The sequence below is a fragment of the Alligator mississippiensis genome, chromosome 4, assembly GCF_030867095.1.
Source record: "Alligator mississippiensis isolate rAllMis1 chromosome 4, rAllMis1, whole genome shotgun sequence".
In the NCBI taxonomy this organism is placed as follows: Eukaryota; Metazoa; Chordata; order Crocodylia; family Alligatoridae; genus Alligator; species Alligator mississippiensis.
Window position 1 is genome coordinate 223,682,974 of NC_081827.1, and position 21,940 is coordinate 223,704,913.

General features: G+C 44.9%; 1 non-coding gene across 2 annotated transcripts in view; it reads left to right on the plus strand.

The window, feature by feature from the left end:
• The window catches only part of LOC106736708 (uncharacterized), an 86,045-nt gene that overhangs the window by 47,222 nt on the left and 16,883 nt on the right, over positions 1-21,940 (plus strand). For both annotated transcript variants that reach the window (XR_009461380.1, XR_009461381.1), the window contains exons 2-3: positions 18,260-18,368; positions 21,320-21,398. This is a non-coding gene — a transcript (uncharacterized LOC106736708). The remainder of the gene's footprint in view (positions 1-18,259; positions 18,369-21,319; positions 21,399-21,940) is intronic.

A 21,940-nucleotide genomic window follows, 5' to 3' on the forward strand; every position in this document is an offset into this window, starting at 1 on the left:
GGCAGCTTTCCCCTCAGCTTGGAGATGGTGGGATGTGGGGAAGGTGCGCATATGACTTTTTTGCCACAGCTACACTTGGAGACACACCTGGCTGAGGGAGGTGGTCCAGGAGCAGCTCAAGTGTGAAGTGCTGGATCTTGAGAGGTGCCTGGCCACTGAGCCAACCAACCTGTCCCTCTGCAGAGAGTGTTGGGAGAGGCAGGAAGAACTTTCTGCTCTGGACGACCACTGCACACAGTGCATTTGTCCACTTGTGCATCCAACTCCTTTGGGAGATGGACCATGGCTCCCACATCTTCTATGCCCTGGAGAGGAGGTGGGGGGCCAAGAAGTACATTAGCTGCCTTCTGGTGGGTGATGGCACCTCCCTCATGGATGCAGGTGAGATGCACCGGTGCATGTGGGCCTTCTATGAAGAGCTCTTCTCCCTGGATCCAGCTGATGCCAAAGCCTGTCAGACCCTCTGGGAGGGAGTCCTGCATGTCAGCACAGGCAACTGGGACTGGCTGGAGGCTTCTCTCACTCTGGCTGAGTTTTCAGCCGCCCTCTGCCTGATGCTTGGCAACAAGGCACTGAGCATCAATGGACTGACCGTGGAGTTCTATTGGGCCTTTTCGGACGTCCTCGGCTTGGACTTTGCTGTGGTCTGAGCTGAATCCAAGGGAAGAGGGAAACTCCCTCTGTCATGCTGGAGGGCTGTGCTGACCCTCCTGCTGAAGAAGGTGGATCCCCATGACCTGAGGAACTGGTGTCCCATGTCCCTCCTCTGCATGGACTACCATGTAGCAGCGAAGGCCATCTCACTGTGCCTGTGGTCCGTGCTGATGGATGTGATCTATCCTGACCAGACGAACATGGTGCCCATGGAAGATGTTCCATCTTCAACAACCTGTTCCTGGATTGGCACCTGCTGGAGCTAGCACATTGGGAGGGCCTGTCTTTTGCCCTCCTATCCCTGGACCAGGAGAAGCCATTTGACAGAATGGATCATGGGTACCTCACAGGCATGCTGCAGGCCTTTGGCTTTGGGCCACTCTTGATGCTGGCTCTCTAGGTGCTGTATGCCTCTGCAGAGTGTTTGGCCAAGTTCAACTGGACCCTGGCAGAGCCCATCCCGTTTAGGAGAGGGGTGCGTCAAGGCTGTCTGCTGTCAGGCCAGCCGTACAGCTTGGCCCTGGAGCCCTTCCTCATTCTTCTGTGGAGGGGGGTGTTGGGGTTGATGCTTTGGGAGCCGGTGGTGTGGCTGGTCTTGTCAGTATATCCTGATGATGGTCTTCTTGTAGTCCAGGACTCAGACAACCTGACACAGGTGGAGGCCTGCCAGGCATTGTATTTGGCGGCCTCCTTTGCCTGGGTCAACTGGGTCAAAAGCTTTGCCCTGGCTGTGGGTGATGGATGGCAGGTGGGCTCACTCCCACCCATACTCTGTGGGATCTGCTGGGTCCCCTCCTGCCTCCTGTGTCCTCCAGCCCACCAGAGTTTGTTGTGGGAATGGTACCTCATATGGCCCCATAGTGCTCCCCTCTCCACCACCTGAGCTGGCTGGAGGACACTAAACTGGTCCGCTTTTCTACTGTCCATCACTGCCACCTCTACACGCTCGTGTGCTGTATGGTCCATCATGCCGCCTTCACATCCTGCCCAGACACCAAGTGGCAGGACCTGCTTGGTGAGGGTGTGTCTGTGGCACTGCAATGGCTGAGTCTGTACTCCACCCTTACCCCACGATCCACTGGGGACCTCAGCTGGGGGCTCCTCCATGAAGCCATCACCATGGGTGTGTATGTGGTGAGGTTCATGGACACCTTGGTCTCCTGCCCCTTCTGCAGGCATTGGGAGACCCTGGTGCACATGACCCTTGAGTGCACCAGACTGCAGCTCCTTCACCTCCAGAACCTTCTCCTGAGGTTCTGGTTGAATTTCACCCCCCACCTTTTTGGTTTGGGGCATCACATCCATGGCCTCACCAAGTCCCGGGACCTCCTGGTCAACCTCCTCCTGGTTCTAGCCAAGTGGGCCCTGTACTTGACCAGGAAGGAGGCTTTGGCCGGGAAGGTGCCCAGAGACTGTGGGGCCACTATCCTCTCCCTTATCCATGCATGTTTCCAGGCAGAGCACTAGTGGGCAGTGTCCACTGGCTCCTTGGATGCCTCTGTGGGTGTGCCCCGGGGGGCTCTGCTCGGTGTCCCCCTCTGGAGAACTTCTTTTCACATTTTGAACCTTTGACCCCCATGTCACTCCTACCCTTTTCTTCTTTAGTTGTCCCACCAAAAAAAATAATTAAATTTATTAGTTGTATCTTTCAAACTTTGGCCTCACACAGTGGGGGCTGTTAGTTAACTAGATGGGCCTTAAGGCCCTTGATCTCTGGAAGATACAAATAAGCAGGAGCTTCTCAGGCCCAGTCAGTTGGGTTGACGCAGCCCTGACCTGGAGTGGCCACTGCCCTCTCTACCCACTGCAACAGTCTGGCTGTGACCTGCTGCCACCTGCAACAGCATCTGTCCCCTTGGACCTGTGGCCCCATAGTTCCATGCCTGCCAGACCTGGATGGGGTGCCCCCATTCTGTCCTCTGAGCATCTATCACCCAGAAGATGTTCTCCTTGTGGTGGCCCACTCTGAATTGTCCAAGTGTGTCCTTTTGGCCTCAAATGGCCAACAGGTAAGCCACCTTGTCTGCCTTGCAGCTGGGTCCCCAGTGCTGGCCCTTGACAGGCTCCTCTGCCTGGGTCTCGCCACTTGTCTTCCCAGCAGAGATCCTGGTGTTCCCTGTTTAAAAATGGCAAATTCTCTTATAACAAACCCAAATTCTCTCATTAAAATACCCAAAATAGTGTTCTTCCACTATTAAAATAAAATGCTACTATATAGAGAGAGATCAGCTGGGCAATGTTTTATTGCTACATTTACAAGTTTAAAGAAATTTGGAAGCCTCTATCATAATAAAATAAATTAAATGCCTATACACTTTGGTATTTACTTTTGGCTTTTTTGTCATAGAAAAATCAGAGCTATCCCTACCTCCTTTGCTCACCAGGATGTGCAGCGCTGAGCAGCACTGATGTGCCAGTGCCCTGCCCCAGCCCTTGCCCCTCACTCTCAATCTACAGTCTGCCCCCTGCCCCAGTCCTCTCATTCCTGACCCACAGGGCCAGCATGCATTAACTGTAGTATCACATGCAAAACTAAGGAAGTGATACTCCCATTGTACTCCGCATTGGTGAGACCGCAGCTGGAGTGCTGTGTCCAGTTCTGGGTGCTGCACTTCAGCAAGGACATGGAAAAAATTGAGAGGGTCTAGAGAACAGCCACCCGATATGTATTGATTCCATTTATATTGCATCCTCTCTCATGGATCACAACCTTGACATTGTAGAGAGGCCAGTGTGCTACCAGTGATCCCAAAAAGAATGCCACCTGGAATTTTGTACTCCTCATAGGGTGGCCAGCGGCATCTAGTTTGAGAGCCAGGTTTTTGGAACCAATAGTGATACAAAAATAAAAGTCTCAACAGCAGAGAGAGAAGATGAAGAAACAATACTTCACAATGGTTGCAAAAGCAGATGAAGGCTACAGCAGAATAGAAACATCCAGTCATCTAGGTGTTCCTTGCCATCAGATTAAGGTTTCCTTCCTGCAAAGAATCATGTAGTTGCTGATGTGCGATGAAATCCCCATGTTAGAAGACATGTGCAGGCATCTTTCTTTATTAGCAAGTCCTATGGTGATGGGTAAGTGGTGATGGGGGTAGGTGCTAGTGATTATTGGAAGCCCCTAATTGTAATCTACATGAAGGTGATGATTGTATGGTGATCTTTTTGTACTTGGAATTGAGGCATGCAATTCAGCAGCTGCAGTCTTGACTGAGCAGGCCTTTTTAGGATCCACTCTGTATACCTTTGTATAAGGAGAAGGCTAGAAAAAGTGTCCTAAATGTGGTCTATCTCATTTTACTTGACTAGGAAACCGGGTCCAGTGGGCTTATTCTACCTATGGTCCAAATCAAGTTCTGAAATTTGCAACTTAGACCATCCATCCGCACCTCGAGGGAAAACCCTAACAGTGATCAACTGGAGTTAAAGACAGCACTCGTGGCCAGAGAACTTGCACAAGTTGATATTGATATTGCTACATTTAGTGAAACTGGATGTGCAAAAGAGGGGAAGCTCACAGAACATAGTGGGGCTACTGTTTTTTGGAAAGGAAAAGTGAAAAAAGGTAGACATATCAACAGTGATGTTTTTGCTACCGAGGCCAAGATTATTACTTAACAACTCTAACTGACCCCACAGATATCATGTGACAGCCTCTGCCCCAACCCTGATACAGATGATGAAACAAAAAAAGAATTCTGACCTAAACTCAACAAAGTCCTGTCATCTGTCCCCAGAGAAGATAAGATAATTTTTCTTGGCAACTTTAATGCTAGATTAGGCAAGGACTCTAACCTATGGAATGGAATACTTGGAAAGAAAGGGGTCAGGAAAGTAGATTCAATTTGAATTATTTTTCCTGAGCAAGAATTTGGAATATGATCTCATCGGCACAAACTCCTTATATTTGCCAATGCATCAAATAGAAAACATTGTGAATGTATCTGTGCAGGCCGGGAGCGATCCGGGCCCTTTTTCACGCCGCACGGGCTGTGGCCAGCAGCCCGGGTACGCTGGGTCGGAGAAAACAGGCAGCACGCTAGAATTAGGCACGGACGCGTAATGATTGATTCAAGATTGTTTACTTACACCGAAGATGGTCGCGGTGTAGGCTGGACAGTTTCCCAGGCACAGCTCCACTTAAATCCTCGTTTGAGGACTCAGACAATATTCGGATCTCTCCCACGGAGTTGTCAAGGCTCCATGGATCCTTTTGTGCGCAGGGAAGAGGGATACGTCAAGGATTGCGCTTGGTGATGGGGAGAGGCTAGATGCTGATCAGACCCCTGTTGCCTGCTTGAAATGCGCTGGGTCCGATAGGCTCCGCAGCGCTTAGAGATCTTTACACAGTGTGAAGTCTCCTCCTCCTGGTGTTCGTGGAGTCCTCCAACTTGGGCGGAAACCACTCAAGCTTTTTATAAGGCTAGCAAGCCAATCACTAGCTGCCAAGTGTGAATAATTTAACACAAGCCAATAACAGGGCTCAAATTATAATACAAATGGCAGGAACTCTTTGCAAAGTGCATTTCTGTGCTGCAAAGAAGAAATGCACACTGCAAAGAAAGCTACAAATTGGCGGGAAAATAATTCAGTGGTGCCAAAGCAGACACAAAACAAAAATCACACCCTTGGGTTGTGACAGTATTCCTGTTCAAAACAGTGTCACCTGATTGAATATATCATTGCACTGAGCACATGACCATTGCACTGTCTGTACTGTTAGAGCTATGCAATTGCTGGATGGATCATTGTCTGATACGGTCCTTCATAGATTCATGGATTGTAGGGCTAAAAGGGACCTTGGAAGATCATTGGGTCCAGCCCCCTGCACCAAGCAGGAAAGACAACTGGGGGCGGGTGACCCCAGCAAGGTGACTGTCCAGTCTCCTCTTGAAGATTTCCAGTGTAGGCAATTGCACCAGCTCTGGAGGAAGCTTATTCCACAGTCTAGACGCCCTAACTGTGAAGATGTTTTTCCTAATGTTGAGCCTGAAATGGTCTTCAACAAGTTTGTGACCATTACTTCTAGTTTTTCTCCAATGGTGCCCTGTTGAGCAGTTGTTCACTGAGCCCTTGATGTATGCCCCTGATGTACTGGTAAGCTGCTACCAAGTCCCCTCTCAGCCTTCTCTTTTTCAGGCTGAAGAGTCCCAGGTCCCTCAGCCTTTCCTTGTATGGCTTGACATGCAGGTATCTGATCATATGGGTGGCCCTTTGGCTCTCTTAAGCTTTACCACATCCTTGTGCAGCATCCAGAATTGGATGCAGTACTCCAGCTGTGGTCTCATCAAAGCCAAGTACAGTGGAAGAATCACTTCTTTGGTTTTGCTGGAGATGTATTGATTGAAGCATGCCAGGGTGCTGTTAGCCCTGCTGGCTACAGCATCACATTGCTGACTCATGTTCATACTGTGGTCTATTATTATCCCCAGGTCCCTTTCATTTGTAGTGCTGGTCAGATTGGCATTGCCAAGCCTGAAGGTGTGCAGTGGATTGTCTGTCCCCAGGTCAAACACTTTACATTTCTTGATGTTGAACTTCATTTGGTTCCAGTCTGCCCAAATTGCCAGCCTGTCTAGGTCTGCCTGTTTCTAGTTTGTCCTCAAGTGTGACCTTCACCTTATCCAGCAGGTGCACAGCCCCACTAGGGGTAACGCCTTGCTGGACCTGGGCCTGGCCACGGGGGATGACCTGGTGAGGGGACTTCAGGTCCTTGACCACCTGGGCAATAGCAATCATCACCTGCTGGATTTCATTATCCAATGCAGGGTGTCTAGGGCTCACACCAAGGCTAAACCCCTTGACTTCAGAAGGGCCAACTTCAATGAGCTTAGGAGACTAGTGAGGGAGGCACTAAGGGCCCAGAAGGTAGAGGAGATGGGAGTCCATGAGGGATGGTCATACCTTAAGGGGGCAATCCTCCAGGCCCAAAATATAACAGTCCCTGAGAGAAGCAAGGGGGATTAGAGTGCTCAGAAACCCCTTTGCTCAGCAAGGGCATTCAGGAATGCCTGAGGACTAAAAGAGGGACGTACAACCAGTGGAAGGGAGGGGCTATCACCAAGGAGGAGTACTTCTCGGCCTGTGAGCAGAGATGGAACTCAGGCTAGTGTTCAGGATTAAGGACAACAAAAAGTCCTTTTTCAAGTACATTGGGAGCAAGAAGAGGGCACCAGGCAATGTAGGGGCCCTGCAAGACACAAATGGTAATCTTGTGGCCACGCCAAACAAGAAAGCTGATATTTTTAACAGTTTCTTTGCCTTTGTTTTCTTGAACAGGGACTGGGATATCACACCTACCAGAGGTAGGGACAATCTTGGGGACAGCTCTGTCAGGCCTTCAGTCAGCGCAGATGTAGTTAGGGATCTTATGGAAGGGCTAGACATTTTTAAATCTGCAGGTCCAGATGCTCACTACCCAAGGGTGTTGAGGGAGCTGGCAGGGGTCATCACGGAGCCCTTGGCCCGGCTGTATGAGCATTCGTGGTCATCTGGCCAGGTGCTGGGGGATTGGAAACTGGCTAATGTGGTCCCAATTTTCAAGAAGGGGAGGAAGGAGGACCCAAGTAACTATAGGCCTGTAAGCCTCACCTCGGTGCTCGGGAAGCTCTTGGAGAGAATCATCAAGGAGCACGTCTGTGGAGGGCCTGCAGGGGAGATCATGCTCCGGGGCAATCAGCATGGGTTCATCAAAGGCAGGTCCTGCCAGACCAACCTGATTGCCTTTTATGACCAGGTAACTAAATCTTTGGATGATGGTGTCACTGTGGACATAGTCTGTCTAGACTTTAAGAAGGCCTTTGACACTGTCTCTCATTCCATCCTCATCAATAAATTAAGCGACTGCAGCATTGATGCCTGCACAGTTGGATGGGTAAAAAATTGCCTGATGGGGCGCACCCAGAGAGCAGTGGTGGATGGGTTGTACTCAACCTGGTGAGATGTGAGCAGTGGGGTACCCCAGGGCTTGGTCCTCGGGCCCGCACTGTTTAACATCTTCATCAGTGACTTGGATGAGGGGGTAGAAAGCAGGCTGTCCAAATTTGCTGATGACACTAAGATGTGGGCTGAGGTAGACACACTTGAAGGGAGAGAGGCTGCAAACAGATTTAGACAGACTACAAAAATGGGCAGATGAGAATAGGTTGGGGTTCAACGTAGACGAATGCAGGGTGCTGCACCTTGGGAGAAGGAATCCACAGCATACATACAGGCTGGGGAGTTCTCCTCTTGAAAGCACAGAGGCAGAAAGGGATCTTGGAGTCACTATTGACTCCAAGATGAACATGAGCTGCCAATGGCAGACCGCAGCCAGCAAGGCCAGCCATACCTTGTCATGCATCCAAAGGTGCATCTCAAGCTGGTCCAGAGAGGCGATACTCCCCCTCTATGCGACTTTGGTCAGGCCGCAGTTGGAGTACTGCATCTGGTACTGGGCGCTGCACTTCAAAAGGGATGTGGCCAACCTGGAGAAGGTTCAGAGGAGGGCCACCCGCTTGGTGAGGGGGCAGCAGGACAGGCCCTATGAGGAAAGGAGAGACTGAAGGACCTGAACCTGTTCAGCCTCAGCAAGAGGAGGCTGAGGGGGGACCTGGTGGCTGCCTACAAACTCATCAGGGGAGATCAACAGCAAATAGGCAGAGCCCTTTTCTCCCCAGCACCACCTGGGGTGACAAGGAACAATGGTAATAAGCTGATGGAGAATAGGTTTAGGTTAGAGATCAGAAGGCAATATTTTACAGTTAGGGTTGCCAAAATCTGGAACCAACTTCCCAGGGAAATGGTCATCGCCCCTACCTTGGGCAGATTCAAGAGGAGGTTGGATGATCACCTGTCTGGGGTCTTGTGAACCCAGCATTCATTCCTGCCTGTGGCAGGGGGTCAGGCTAGATGATCTGTTCAGGTCCCTCCTGACCCTAGCTACTATGAAACTATGAAACTTATCAAGAGGCCTTGAATGCCATTAAGCAGATACAAAACAAGAAAGCGTGTGACCTGATGGAATACCAGCTGAAATTTATAAGCAAGGTGGAAAGAAGCTTTCTCGCCAACTACACTTTATTTTTCTGAAAATCTGGAAACATGAACAGATTCCCAGTGATTTGAAAGATGCCAGAATCATCATCATATTTAAAAAAAGGAGATATAGAATGGATTGCAGCAATTATTGTGGTGTTGCATTCCTATCCATAGCTGGAAAGTTCCTTGCCTGAATTCTCCTTCTAGCCTTAGCTTCCACTCTGAGGAGTATCTACCCAGGTCCCAGTATGATTTAAGATCTCTCAGAAGTACAATAGGTATGATATTTGTTTCCAGACAGCTGCAGAAGAAGTTACGAGCAACAAAGATCTTTATGTGGCCTTCTTTGACCCAACTAGGGCCTTTGATTCAATTAATAGAGAGACCCTAAGGAAGATCCTGATGAGATTTGGATGTCTGTTAAAATTTGTTACCATCATCAGACTCCCTCTTGCAAACCATCTTAAGCAATGGATCAAAAATGGCCCCCTTCATTATTAGAACCAGAGTCAAACAAGGATGTGTGTTTGCACCAACACTCTTGTCTATTTAAATTACAGTTATTACACATCTCATTGTCAATAGACTTTCATCTAGAGTCAGCATCAGTATTTTATGGATGGGAATCTCTTAAACATCAACTGGTAACATTCCAAATCCAAAATAACCAATATTAGCATAACTGATTTTCAATACACTGATTGTATCATATATGCCCGCTCAATTGAAGAGGTTAAAGTTACTCTTCATTGCTTCTATGAAGCATATGAAATGCTTGGACTTACTGTCAACTTAATGAAAACCCAGATCCTTTACCAACCTATCCTAACCGGCTAACCAGTTGTTCTTTGACATATTACAATTAGAGGGCAGTCTTTGGAGAAAGTTGAGCATTTCTACCTGGGTAACCACCTTTCACCAAAAAGGTAACAGATTTATCTGGTAGGCATAAATCTGCTGGTGTTGCGTTTAGAGGTTTTACAAAATTGTGTCTTCAATGGGGAGCAAACAGGCTCGTTTGCAAGTGGTTCACAAGTCAATTCACAGGTCAGTTCCTCCCCGCTCCCCAACCTACCCACCCTCCTGTTTGCAGGGGAACCTTCAAGGTAAGCTTATTCTTTCACTAAGAGTAGCTAACCTACATATATTTAGTATAAGTAGCTAACATTTAGCAGTTTGGCCAATACTTAAGCCCCTTGCTTAACTACAGTCCTGGGGGGGAATTGCCAGAAGCTCTCTCTCATTTTTCTTCACTGTAAGTTTGCCTAGCAGAAGCAGGAAAAAGGGAACCTTTTGGGACCAAGGAGCAGTGAACAGGCCAGCTTACAGGGGAGTTTGTTAGGGAAGGTCTCCTTAGAAAAAGGGGCAGGAATATAGAGGTAGTGGATTAAGAGTCCCAGCGAAATGGCTGGAGGATGTCGCAATGCTAGAGGCACTACTACTATCAGCTTTTCCTCTGCTTCCACCTGTGAGGTGTCTGTCCAGGCAGGATTGCTCACAGTTGAAGTTTCCACCCAGGTCCAGGTCTGGTGCTGTGGAGACTGCAGCTTGCAGGTTCTTTCCAGTGACAGCCAGGTGGGGGAGTGCCTGTGATGTGTGTGGTGTTTCCTGGTGGTGTCCCTCAGGGAGCAGATAAAAGAGCTACAGGGGAAGGTGGCAAGGCTCTGAAGCATCCTCCACCATGAGGACTTCATCAGTTTGATGCTAAAGGAGACCTCTAGGATTGCAGAGGAAAGACTAGCAGAGGCAGTGACAGAGAAGGAAAAGTTCATGAAGCAATGGGTGGTGGTGGTTGGAGACTCCCTTCTACAGGGTACAGGGACATCATCTGCTGGTCTGACCTGTTGTCTCAGGAGGTCTGCTGCATGCCCAGAGCCCAGATGTCATGGAAGGATTACTGAGACTCATCCAGCCCTCTGACTACTACCCTATGCTACTAATTCATGAGGACACCAATGATATTACCAGCAGTGACCCTGAGCAGATCAAAAGTGGCTACTGGGCTTTGGGTGCAAGGGTGAAGGGGTCAGGAGCTCAGGTGGTATTCTCCTTAATCTTTCCAGTCAAGGGGAAGGGCCCAGGCAGGAACAGACACATCCTACATATCAATATGACATATCTGCACAGATGGTGTCACAAATAGGGCTTTGGCTTTTTCAATCATGGGATGTTCCAAGAAGGATTACTAGGAAGGGATGGAATCCACCAGACAGAGAGGAAAGAGCATTGTCACAGGCAGGCTTGCTACCCTGGTGAGGAGAGCTTTTACACTAGGTTCACTGGGGGATAGAGACCAAAGCCCTGAGGTAAGTGGGGAAGCGAGTGACCTCGAGGAAGCACACTCAGGAGGGGGCAACAGAGGAGGCCTTCCCATTCTTCCTGAGAAAGTTGGTCAATTAGGTAGTTATCGCAGATGTCTGTACATGTATGCATGGAGTCTGGGAAACAAGCAGGAGGAATTGGAAGTCCTCGCACAGTCCCAGAACTTTGTTATGATTGGAATAACAGACTTGGTGGAATAGCTTATGGGACTGGAGCACTGTTGTGGGTGGGTATAAACTGTTCAGGAAGGACAGGCAGGGGAGAAGAGGAGCAGGAGTTGTGTTTTAGGTAAAATACCTGTATGGTTGCTCTGAGATTCAGTATGAAACAGGAGATAGGTCTGTTGAAACTCTCTGGGTTAAGGTCAGAGGGGAGAGCAATGAGGGAGATGTTGTGTGGTGGGAGTTTGCTATAGACCACCAGACCAGGAGGATGAGTTGGATGAGGCTTTCTTCAAACATCTAGCAGAAATTTCCTGATCACAGGCCCTGGTTCTCATGGGAGACTTCAGTCACCCTGACGTCTGCTGGGAGGGCAATACAGCAGTGCACAGGCAATCCAGGAAGTTTTTGGAGGGTATTGGGGATAATCTTCTGGTGCAAGTGTTGGAGAGGCCAACTAAGGTCTGTGCTTTTCTTGACCTGATGCTCACAAACAGGGAGGAATTGGTGAGGAATATGGCAGTGATTGGCACCTTGGGCAGCAGTGATCACAAGATGATTGAGTTCAGGATTCTGTGAAAAGGAAGGAGAGCATCAGTGTAAGGACCCTGGACTTTAGAAAAGCAGACTTTGACTCACTCAGGGAACTCACAGGCAAGAACCCCTGGGAAGCCAGTCTAAGGGGGCAAAGAGTCCAGGAAAGCTGGTTGTATTTTAAAGAAACCTTACTGAGCACAGGAATGAATCATCCCAATGTGCAAAAAGTATGGCAGAGGAGCAGCTTGGCTTAGCAGGGAGCTCTTCAGTGAGCTAAAATACAAAAAGGAAACTTACAAGAAGTGGAAACTTGGACAAAGGACTAGGGAGGAGTATAAAGGTATTGTTCGGGCATGCAGGAATGAAATCAGGAAGACCAAAGTGCAATTGGAGTTGCAGCTAGTAAGTGATGTGAAGGATAAAAAGAAGGGTTTCTATAAATATGTCATCAACAAGATCAGGGAAAGTGCAGGTTCCTTACTGAACGGGGGAGACAACCTAGTGACAGATGATACAGAAAAGGCTGAAGTAATACCTTTTTCACCTCACTTTTCACAGGCAAGGTCAGCTCTTGGACTGATGCACCTGGCAGCACAATTTGGGGAGGAGGTGAGCAGCCAACAGTGGTGAAAAAACAGGTCAGCAACTATTTAGAAAAGCTGGACATGTACAAGTCCATGGGGCCAGATGTGATGCACCCAAGTGTGCTCCGAGCATTGGCTAATGTGATTGCCGAGCTTCTGGCCATCAGTTTTGGAAACTTGTGGCATTTGGAAATGGTCCTGGATGATTGGCAAATACAGTGCCCATCTTTAAGAAAGGAAAGGAGGAGAATCTGAGGAACTACAAACTGGTCAGCCTTACCTCAGTCCCAGGGAAAATCATGTAGCAGGTCCTCAAGGAATCCATTTTTAAGTACTTGGAGGAGAAGAAGGTGACTAAGAACAATCAGCATGGATTCACCAAGGCAAGTCATGCCTGAGCACCCTAACTGCTTTCTATGACAAGACAATTGGCTCTGTAGATGCAGGAAGAGCATTGGATGTGGATACCTTGAGTTTAGGAAGGCTTGATATGGTCTCCTGCAACATTCTTGCAAGCAAGCTCAGAATTGAAGAATGGACTGTAAGGTGGATAGACATCTGGCTGGATCATCAGACTCAGATGGTAGTAATCAATAGCTCTGTCTAGTTGGCAGTTGGTCTCAAGTGGAGTGACTCAGAGGTTGGTCCTGGGGCTGGCTTTGTTTGATATCTTTATCAGTGATTTGGAATATGGAGTGCACCCTCAGCAAGTTTGCAGATGATACCATGCTGGGGAGGGTAGTAGATATGCCTGGGGGGTAAGGCTAGGGTTCAGAGAGACCTAGACCTATTGGAGGATTGGACCAAAAGAAATTGCATGTGGTTCACTAAGGACAAGTGCAAAGTCCTACACTTATGATGGAATGATACCATGCACTGGTACAGGCTGGGGACTGACTGACTAAGCAGTAGCTCTGCAAAAAAGGACCTGGGGGTTACAGTGGACAATAAGTTGGATGTGAGCCAGCAGTGTGCCCTTGTTGGGAAGAATGCTAATAGCTGGGATGCATTAGCAGGAACATTGCCAGCAGATCGAGGGAAGTAATTATTCACTTCTATCTTGGCACAGGTAAGGCTACATCTGGAGTACTGGGTCCAGTTTTGGGTTCTGCACTATAGGAAGGATGTTGACAAATTAGAGACAGTTCAGCAGATGGCAACAAAAATGATGAGAGGGCTGGGGCATGTGACTTATAAGGAGAGGCTGAAGGAGCTGGACTTATTTAGTGTGGGGAAGAGAAGACTGAGAGGGGATTTAATAGCAGCCTTCAACTACCTGATGGAGGGTTCCAAAGGGGATGGAGCTTGCTTGTCCTCAGTGGTGGCAGATGACAGAAGAAGAAGCAGTGGTCTCAAGTTGCAGCAAGGGAAATTTAGGTTTGATATAAAGAAAAAAGTTTCTCACAAAAAGGGTAGTAAAGCACTGGAACCAGTTACCCAGAGAGGTTATGTGATCTCCATCCTTGGAGATTTTTAAGACCTGCCTAGACAAAGCCTGCCTAGACAAAGCTAGGCTAGGATGATATAGTTGAGGATGGACCTGCTTTGAGCAGAGGGTTGGACTAGATGACCACCTGAGGTCCCTTCCAACCCTCCTTTTCTATGATTCTATCATGACATCAGGACCCCAAACAAACTTCTCATCTACCAGGTTGTTGTCATCCCTACCCTGCTGTATGGGTATGAAATTTGGGTGACATATTGGAAACACCTGAACTCTTTGGAACATTACCATCAGTAATGCTGTCATAAAATCTTCTGTATCAGTTGGAAGAACAGAAGAACCAATGTCAGAGTTCTGGCTCTAACAAACACTACCAGCACTGAAGTTGAGTTTATATGGCACAAGCTCTGTTGGATGGATATGTCATAAGCATGCCTTACAACTGCCTCCCAAGACAGGTCCTATACAAATTCACCAATGGTCACCACTCCAGAGGTTGGCAAAAGAAGATATTCAGGAACACCTTGAAGGCCAAACTGAGTAAATTTGCTATTAACATCAATACCTGAGAGACTAAGCACTGAATTGTCCCCAGTGGTGCTATGATATAGAAGAAGGCATTGATCATTTTGAGCAAACTCACTTCACCACAGAGGCATATAGGTGAGAGAGAGAAGAGCTGCATACACACATTTAAATAGTCTGGGGGAGTTCTCCAATGCTTGTTTTCCTGGTAGAAAAACTTATTCAGATTCCTGAACAGACGTTCAAATACTTAGCCTCTGAGGACTGGAGAGCTTGCAGTGCAGCATCACATCTTGGTATTCTCGGCATGCTCCCTTCATCTGCCTAGAGATGGATGGCAGCAGTGCCCAGGAAAGCCCTGATTCATTGTCCCAGACTGCTCAGGGTTAGTCTTTGTCCGCCTGCAACACAATGTGGGGATTGTAAATCTTCCTGCTCAGCTGAAGCAGTAGAGTCCAGCTCAAGTGACACACTATGTCCCTGGGTGGTGGTGGTGGTGCTGTTTGGTGGGGGAGTGGGATGAAAGTACTCTCAGATGCTGGAGGACTGTTCTATAACTTTTCTTTCAGAAGAAAAAGTACACAGGTGTTCATTCTCTCAGGAGCAATTTAACCCTAGTTTTTACTGGGGTAATTTTTTCTCCTGGAGTGGGCATTTGTGCTCTAGGAGAACAATTCTGAATATCTGTACACTTATGATTTCTACCAGGAGAGCAGTGACTCTCCCAGTAGAAACTGAATATCTGTATGTAGCCAAAGGGAAAGAGCTGTGAACTGACACTGTCAGGACCGGCTCTTTCCTCCTAGAGCCATTTGCCATGTCTGCAGTCAAACATGAGGATCTTGGTTTAGCCTCCTCAGCCTTCTCTGAACTCATCAATGACTTCCCTATTTACTGGAATATTGTCCTCCTCATATTGAGGGACTACCAACAATGACTTTTCTTTGGTGGAAATTTTTTTAAAGCGCTTGTTCTAAATTTTCTAAAGAACATGCTTAATGAGCAAAGATCATGTTTTGGTAGAAAGCTTGCTTAAGACAACAAATGGCATCTGTGCAGTACTCATGGATGTAATGACATGTCATCACTTCTTAAAATTCATTTGAACTAAAAGCTACAAAAAATAGAAAATATAAGAACCTTGGAATAATTAAGCTGTTAATTTTACCTGGAACAGCAGGGAAACTTGCATATAAGCTTCCATGTTTATCTGTAATAACTATGAGATTTATGACTAAGGTATTTTAGTGCATTTGGTCCCAGAGTAGAAGAAGCTGGCTTTTCAAAACAAGGTTTTCTTCTTCTTCCACATCACTACAGGGATCAACCAAAGCTGTCTGTGTGTGCCAAAGGAGTATTTCCATACACTGACATGTTTAGATTTCTCTTAAGTGTAACCTTAACTCTGAACTTCAGGGGTTAGTAAGGTGTGGATCTTGGATAATAATAAAAAAGAAAATTACTGGGATTTTACAATTAAGTTATTGATAAGTACTCTCAACTTAAACTCCACATCATTATTCTTTCTTGTCTTAAATTCCTTGATGCTTAAATCATTAAAAATTTCATTTTTGATATCTCTAATTATTACAATATAATGATTATCAATTTCCTATTACTTTTAACTTCTAAGGGCAAATTCACTGGGACGACACGAAAGCAGTGCAAAGCTATCCAAATTCACTAATTACTTTGAGTTACAGGTGTTTTACTTAACCAGAGAAGTGCAGAACAACTAAAGAGCATTTCTGTATTTTACCTTATTGGTTTAGAAGGCTGTGTCAGTGAGACTAAAGCAATGGTTCCCAATGTAGATAAAACTTCAAAAGAATACAAAGTAAAAGGAAGCTGCATTTTGAAGTTGCAGATCTAATGCAATTTTAAGTAATGGATGAGATGATCGGATTGATCTAAATTCTAAACTTTAATATACATATTGGCTCCCACTGCTTTTCTTTTAAACTCAAATGTGCCCTTGGGCACATAGACATTGGGAAACCCTGGACTACAGCAATGTAAAAGGACATAAGGGGAGGGCAGTCCCTGAATCCTGTTATTTTGATGCTTTGTGAGATCCTGATAGGCTTGGTTTTCAGCTTTATAGCAAACAGGGACAAGTCAGGAGTGTTATAGGGGGGTCCTTCAAGCAATGCTCCAGAAGCCAGCATGAAGCCTCAGACCTCTTATAAAGCAGAGACAATTCTTGACATGTACATTTAGTCTCTAATAGAGTCCTGAGTCATTATAACCTATACTATATTATAGCCTATGCTATAATATACATTATAACCTGTAGTATAGGTTCTATAGCATTATCGCAAGTATATGTCTTGGAAGGTTGGTTGAGTTGCTTCTGATGCCACAATAATCCCATCTAAATTAACTGAGCTGTAGACCTGATTGTCAGGCTTATCATAATTAGATACAGCTATTGTTAATGGCTTAATTCAATTGCAACCCAGTTGCTTGAAATGCAGGTTATGCAGGAGATCTCTTACTTTGAGCAGACTACTGAACTTCCTAGATTATATTGTGTTGTTAACATCTCTTGGAAAAGCCTAATGCATGTCAAATACTTTGAAGGAACTATTTTTTAACTATTTTAACTCCTAAACTAAATTATTTGTAAATTCACAGAAAATACATATTTTTATACCAAAAAAAGCCGAATCTGTTTTTTTCAAATGCAAAGGTATTTTATCTGTTCAGTTTCTTTGCACTAATATTGTTTTTACATCTAGGGGTGGGTTAGCTTAGCCATTCTTCCTGTGCAGATGTTAAAGTTCTGAGCATACACAACTGATTCATATGTCAGCATATTATCTTTCATTTTTGACTCATGACTGTGTAACAGAGAGACCTGTTCATCCAAAATGTAGAAATTGAGAAATCTAAGATGTTTTATCTAGTAGCACTTTAGCAACCACAGCCATTGACTTCACCTGTATTATTTTCCTGATTAGGGTATGTTCTTATCAAATGAATTCAAATAACCAAGGTGCTGAATTTTGGCATAGGAGGAAAGTTATCAGAATAGACTGAGAACTGGTTAAGATCAGGAGACGATAAAGGGTAGGAGTAAATGGAGGAAAGGGGAAAAGGAGGTGGCATGGCTTGAGAGCTAGTACTAGGCTATCATTTTATTGTTACATAAGTAGCATGTGTGTGCTGTATATTTGCTTGAAAAATTATAAATCCATTTCAGAAGACAATTTGTAGTCGCACTCAATATTACTAAACAATGTACAGTAAAAGCTCTGTTATCCGGCATCCCCTGGAAATGGGGGATGCTGGATAATAAAATATGCCAGTTAATTGAGCGGCCCGAATATGCGTCCTTGTCTGTTCAGGCCGACGCTTCCCCTGCCGTGTCTGGGTCATCGCTGCCCCTCCCGTGGCATCGCCAACCCTCCCATGGGCACCTGTCCATGTGGGCCCTGTGGGACAGGGAGGCAGGACCTGCACAGCCTGTTATGCCCCTGGGCCATGGGGGCTCAGTAGAACAGGCTGCTTTGCCCTGGGCCGTGGGGGCTCGGTGAAACCGGAAGTGCCACACTGGACACTTCCAGTTTCACTTTACAAGCCAGCATGCCAAGTAATAGAGCATGCCAGCTTGTAAGGTGCCAGTTAATGAACTTTTACTGTAATTATATAAGAAAAGTAGGTATCTCATGTACTTGTTTTAGGTGATAGTAGGTGCAATTCAATATAGATAGATGTAGGATAATAAACCTACAAGAGAGGGGAAACGTCTCATAAAACAAAATAATCTGCTGCATAGAAAAATAGTTAAGTATCTTTACTGATAGAGAGATTTGGGAGTTATCAATAAGTCCTTGAAGCTTTTTAGCCAGTATGCAACTGCAGAGAAGAAGATAAACAGAAGCTGGGCTACAGAGGAGCCAAGGGATATGGGAGTAGATTATAAATTAAGCAAGGAAGATACTAGTTGGTAGGCTATGCTGGTTAAAGTTCATGCAAAGTAACATAATAATGATGCACATACTTCACAGGTTTTTTTTATAGATGGAATGTAAGCAAGCAAAACAACGTTATGATATCTAAACGATTGATGAAAACCCCTGAAAGAAAAAGGAGATTGGATTTATCCTTCATGGAAAGGTAAAAACTGTTTATTGGTGACAGCTTTAAATATTTAAGTGGAAAGTTGTTTCTCAAATCTTACCCAGATAAACCAGCAAATATAACAAGAAGGCCAGTTCTGGAAAAAAAGAAAACAGAGAATGAACAACAGTTGGGTGTATTTTTTTGTATGTCTACTGGGTCTTCTTGTCTGGGAGTCTGAGTGCAGTACTGGGGGGCATACTCATGGCTGCTCAGTTGCATACACTGCCAAATTTGTGGACTTGTGGAATGTATGGTGTTTATCTCTCAACAGCACTTCTAGGCTTGTTCTGGATGCTGCACCAATAAAGATGCAGTGTATCTCTCTCCACCTATAGCTGGAAAGCATGTAATGGGAATACAAGCAGAGATTGAAGGGAGTAACTTTAAGACCTCAGTGTGGTATCCTTGGCGGCAGGTTGCACTGATCAGTTAGTTCTTACTAAACATTCCTTAAAATTAACAAACTCCTGTTGACTAACGGCCTTGCTAGCTTCCCAGTATTCACAGGTAACTTTCAGTAGGACTAATGGAAAAGATATACATGCACAGGGCCAAATCTTTCAGTGTTTAATAAAGTATAACTTCTATTCAATGAGAGTGCTGAAAATGTTCAGTGAGTGTTGTTCAGATAGAAAAAGTTTTGACAATAGTTATTCAAGGAGTAATTACCAAAATGTGCATATGTGTGTCTGTGGGGGTGGGGAGGGGGTTACAATAAATTATTCAAAGAGTTTTAGTCAAGGTTAAGTAAACTCTTCAGGATTTGGCTAGAAAAAAGTAACTAGATTTCTATATGCAAATTGCTTTTTGTTTTTGAAAGCCTCGCAAAGTGCAAGTTCACTACCTTCTCTGGTTTTGTTTTTTTTTGGTATTTTATACCTGGTCTGAAAAATATAACCCTCTAATATAAATGGATATATAATGGGTAAGACCTGATGAATACAATTCCTTTATCTGTTTCGAGTTCGCTAAATCCTGAATTTGTATTTCATCTTTTGAAGTGCCATTTGCAGCTACCATTTTGAAATGCAGTAGCATGCTTTGTTATGGATCTCTGATTGCAGGAAGAATGCGAATATTAATCTTTGACCAGCTATAAAATGTTGTAGCAGTTTACAAACGTATATATTTTCCGTGGAGTAGCCACCTTGGCTCTGTGTTCCTTGGTATGGAGAAAGTAAGGTTGAATAAGGTCACTGGTTCAGTCTGTTAGATTTTATTGGAGAAAGCTGTTTTTGGTGAGTGAGCATTCCCCAGGCCACTACTGATCTATGAAAAGGCAGGAATTGGGGTATGAGGGAAGAGTTTCAATATCTATGTTCCATTATGTAGTTTGCTGTACTGAGGTGCTGGGATACAGTTACATAGTTAGGATGGTCCATCTGCCAGTCAATCTACCTTCCTTTGAGTGCTTACAATAAATAGTATTCAGAGTAAATATTATATCTGAAATGCTGCTGTGGACATGGCCTCTTTTTCACTGTCTACAGTGTGAGCTTCTTGATTTATTATTGGCTTAGTTGGTGATTTGCATGAAGAGGATCATAGTAATGATAAAATAAAAATAACTTGCTTTTCAAAAGAATATTTTATATCTCATTTGTAATTTCCCCCAAGGAAATTATAAGAATTCAACAGTTCTGCTTTGGTATGTGCATTGCATAGAAAACACACAAGATGCATTTGTGCACTGTCTATTGTAATTGACTGCTTTTCACTGGCAGGATGATTGCATTTTCTCCACTTAGTTACACGAAATATTTTCTAATCTTGAACTCTCAGTGTAAGCATCAGCTACTTTGAGCTTTTATCTTAAAATATTTTAATTGGGTTTCTTTTTCAACATTTTGTAAAATCCTATATACTACAGCAATGCAACCTTTTCAGATTTTGAAGTCTTATTTTTTTTATGATTATTGTTTGTTTTGATTTTTCAGTAGTTCAATGTGCCCCTTTAAAATTCACATTACCTTTCCCCAACTATCTCATTGTGCTTATGGTATCTTTAGATGTAGAGACAGAGACTATGCTTCAGCTTGCATCTTGTGACTTTCTTGGAACATATCGTCTCCAACAATTAGCCCTTCTATGGATTACTTTACAGTAAGGGAAAGCAAATTAGTTGACTTTGCTATTATCCCAGTAGTCACACTTTTTGGAAATAATATTTCTAGAAGTTGGCTCTATATGAACCAGTAATAGCTCATGGGTTAAGGGAATAGATTCATGGTCTTTGTAGGAAAAGCACATAAAAATGACAAGTCTTTTAATTCTCACCCATCCCTCTTTCTTACAACCCATTTTATAATCTTCCTAATATTATTTAGTATTGTTTGTTTTGCAGCAATCAACTACCTGCATCTTAAGATGAAAAGACTATTCAGAATCTCACAATCTTAAAAATTGCACATTTATACCTTGTATTTTTCATGTGGTCTAGATGGGCATTTTAAACACTGGTATAATAAATTTATTCAAAATAATTTGTATATTCTAAAACTAGAGATGACGCAGCTCAAACCTGAAATCTGAAATATTTGCAATTCACATGAAGGGTGATTTCACACTTAAATTAGATTTTAACTTGTTTATGGTTATGACTTCCGTTTAGGTCCAAACTCAAAAAGAACCATTTTGCATTTCCAGTATTAATTAACATTTCTATACATGACAGAGGTGATGATATTGGACAATACAAATAAAGGTGGATTATCTATTCTGAAAAGCTTGTGGTCAAAGACTCAAAACAGCAATAGGAGCTTATAACATTGGGAAAGAGTAGAAAGGGAGGGTGAGGCAGAGGATAATATGACTGTGTGGTCATTTGGGAGGTCTGAGGTTGACAATTTTTATAAAAAATGGATAAGAGGCTGTGGAGTGCATATGCTTTCATAAAGGAGCAGCTTTAAGAAGTTATTGAACAATTCCTCTCTTCTCTTTTACAGATATGTTCAAGGTGAGCATACTGTGAATTGAAGGCAGTGTGGAGACAGAGTAGGAATGGCGCACAAAGAAGGTATCAAGGTAAGAAAACTTCATCTGAATAAAGAAGCAAAGATAATAAGGTGGATGGTAGATCAGGGTGGTCCAACTTCTAAGGCCCTGGGGGACTGCATGCTGTAAAAGCCACGCCAGGTATGCTGCATGGGCACTTCCCCAGATTTACTCTCAGCTACCCATGCTGTGGGATTGCCCTGCACTCTGGGGTGAAGGCAGGAAGCAGTAGCTAGAGGAGGAAGTGGGAAGCCTGGAGACCTTGCAACTGGGGGAGCTGCAGTTAGGTGAGATCCTGGGTGCCTCACATGAAACCCATGTGGGCTGTATGCAGTCTGGGGCCTGCTAGTTGGATAGCCCTGGGCTAGGCTTAGGAACCTGAGATGAGGTTTAGATAAAGTATCCTGCAGCTATTTTTAAACTGCAGCATTGTAATTAGATCAGCTTTCCAAGAACTCTTCTAATTAAAACATCTCCCCCACACTTCAATGTGAAAGGACCATTGAGCTCGTGTACCGGCAGCAAAGGATTCTGAGAGAATTTCAACGGGCAGAACTTTATTGTGGGATTCT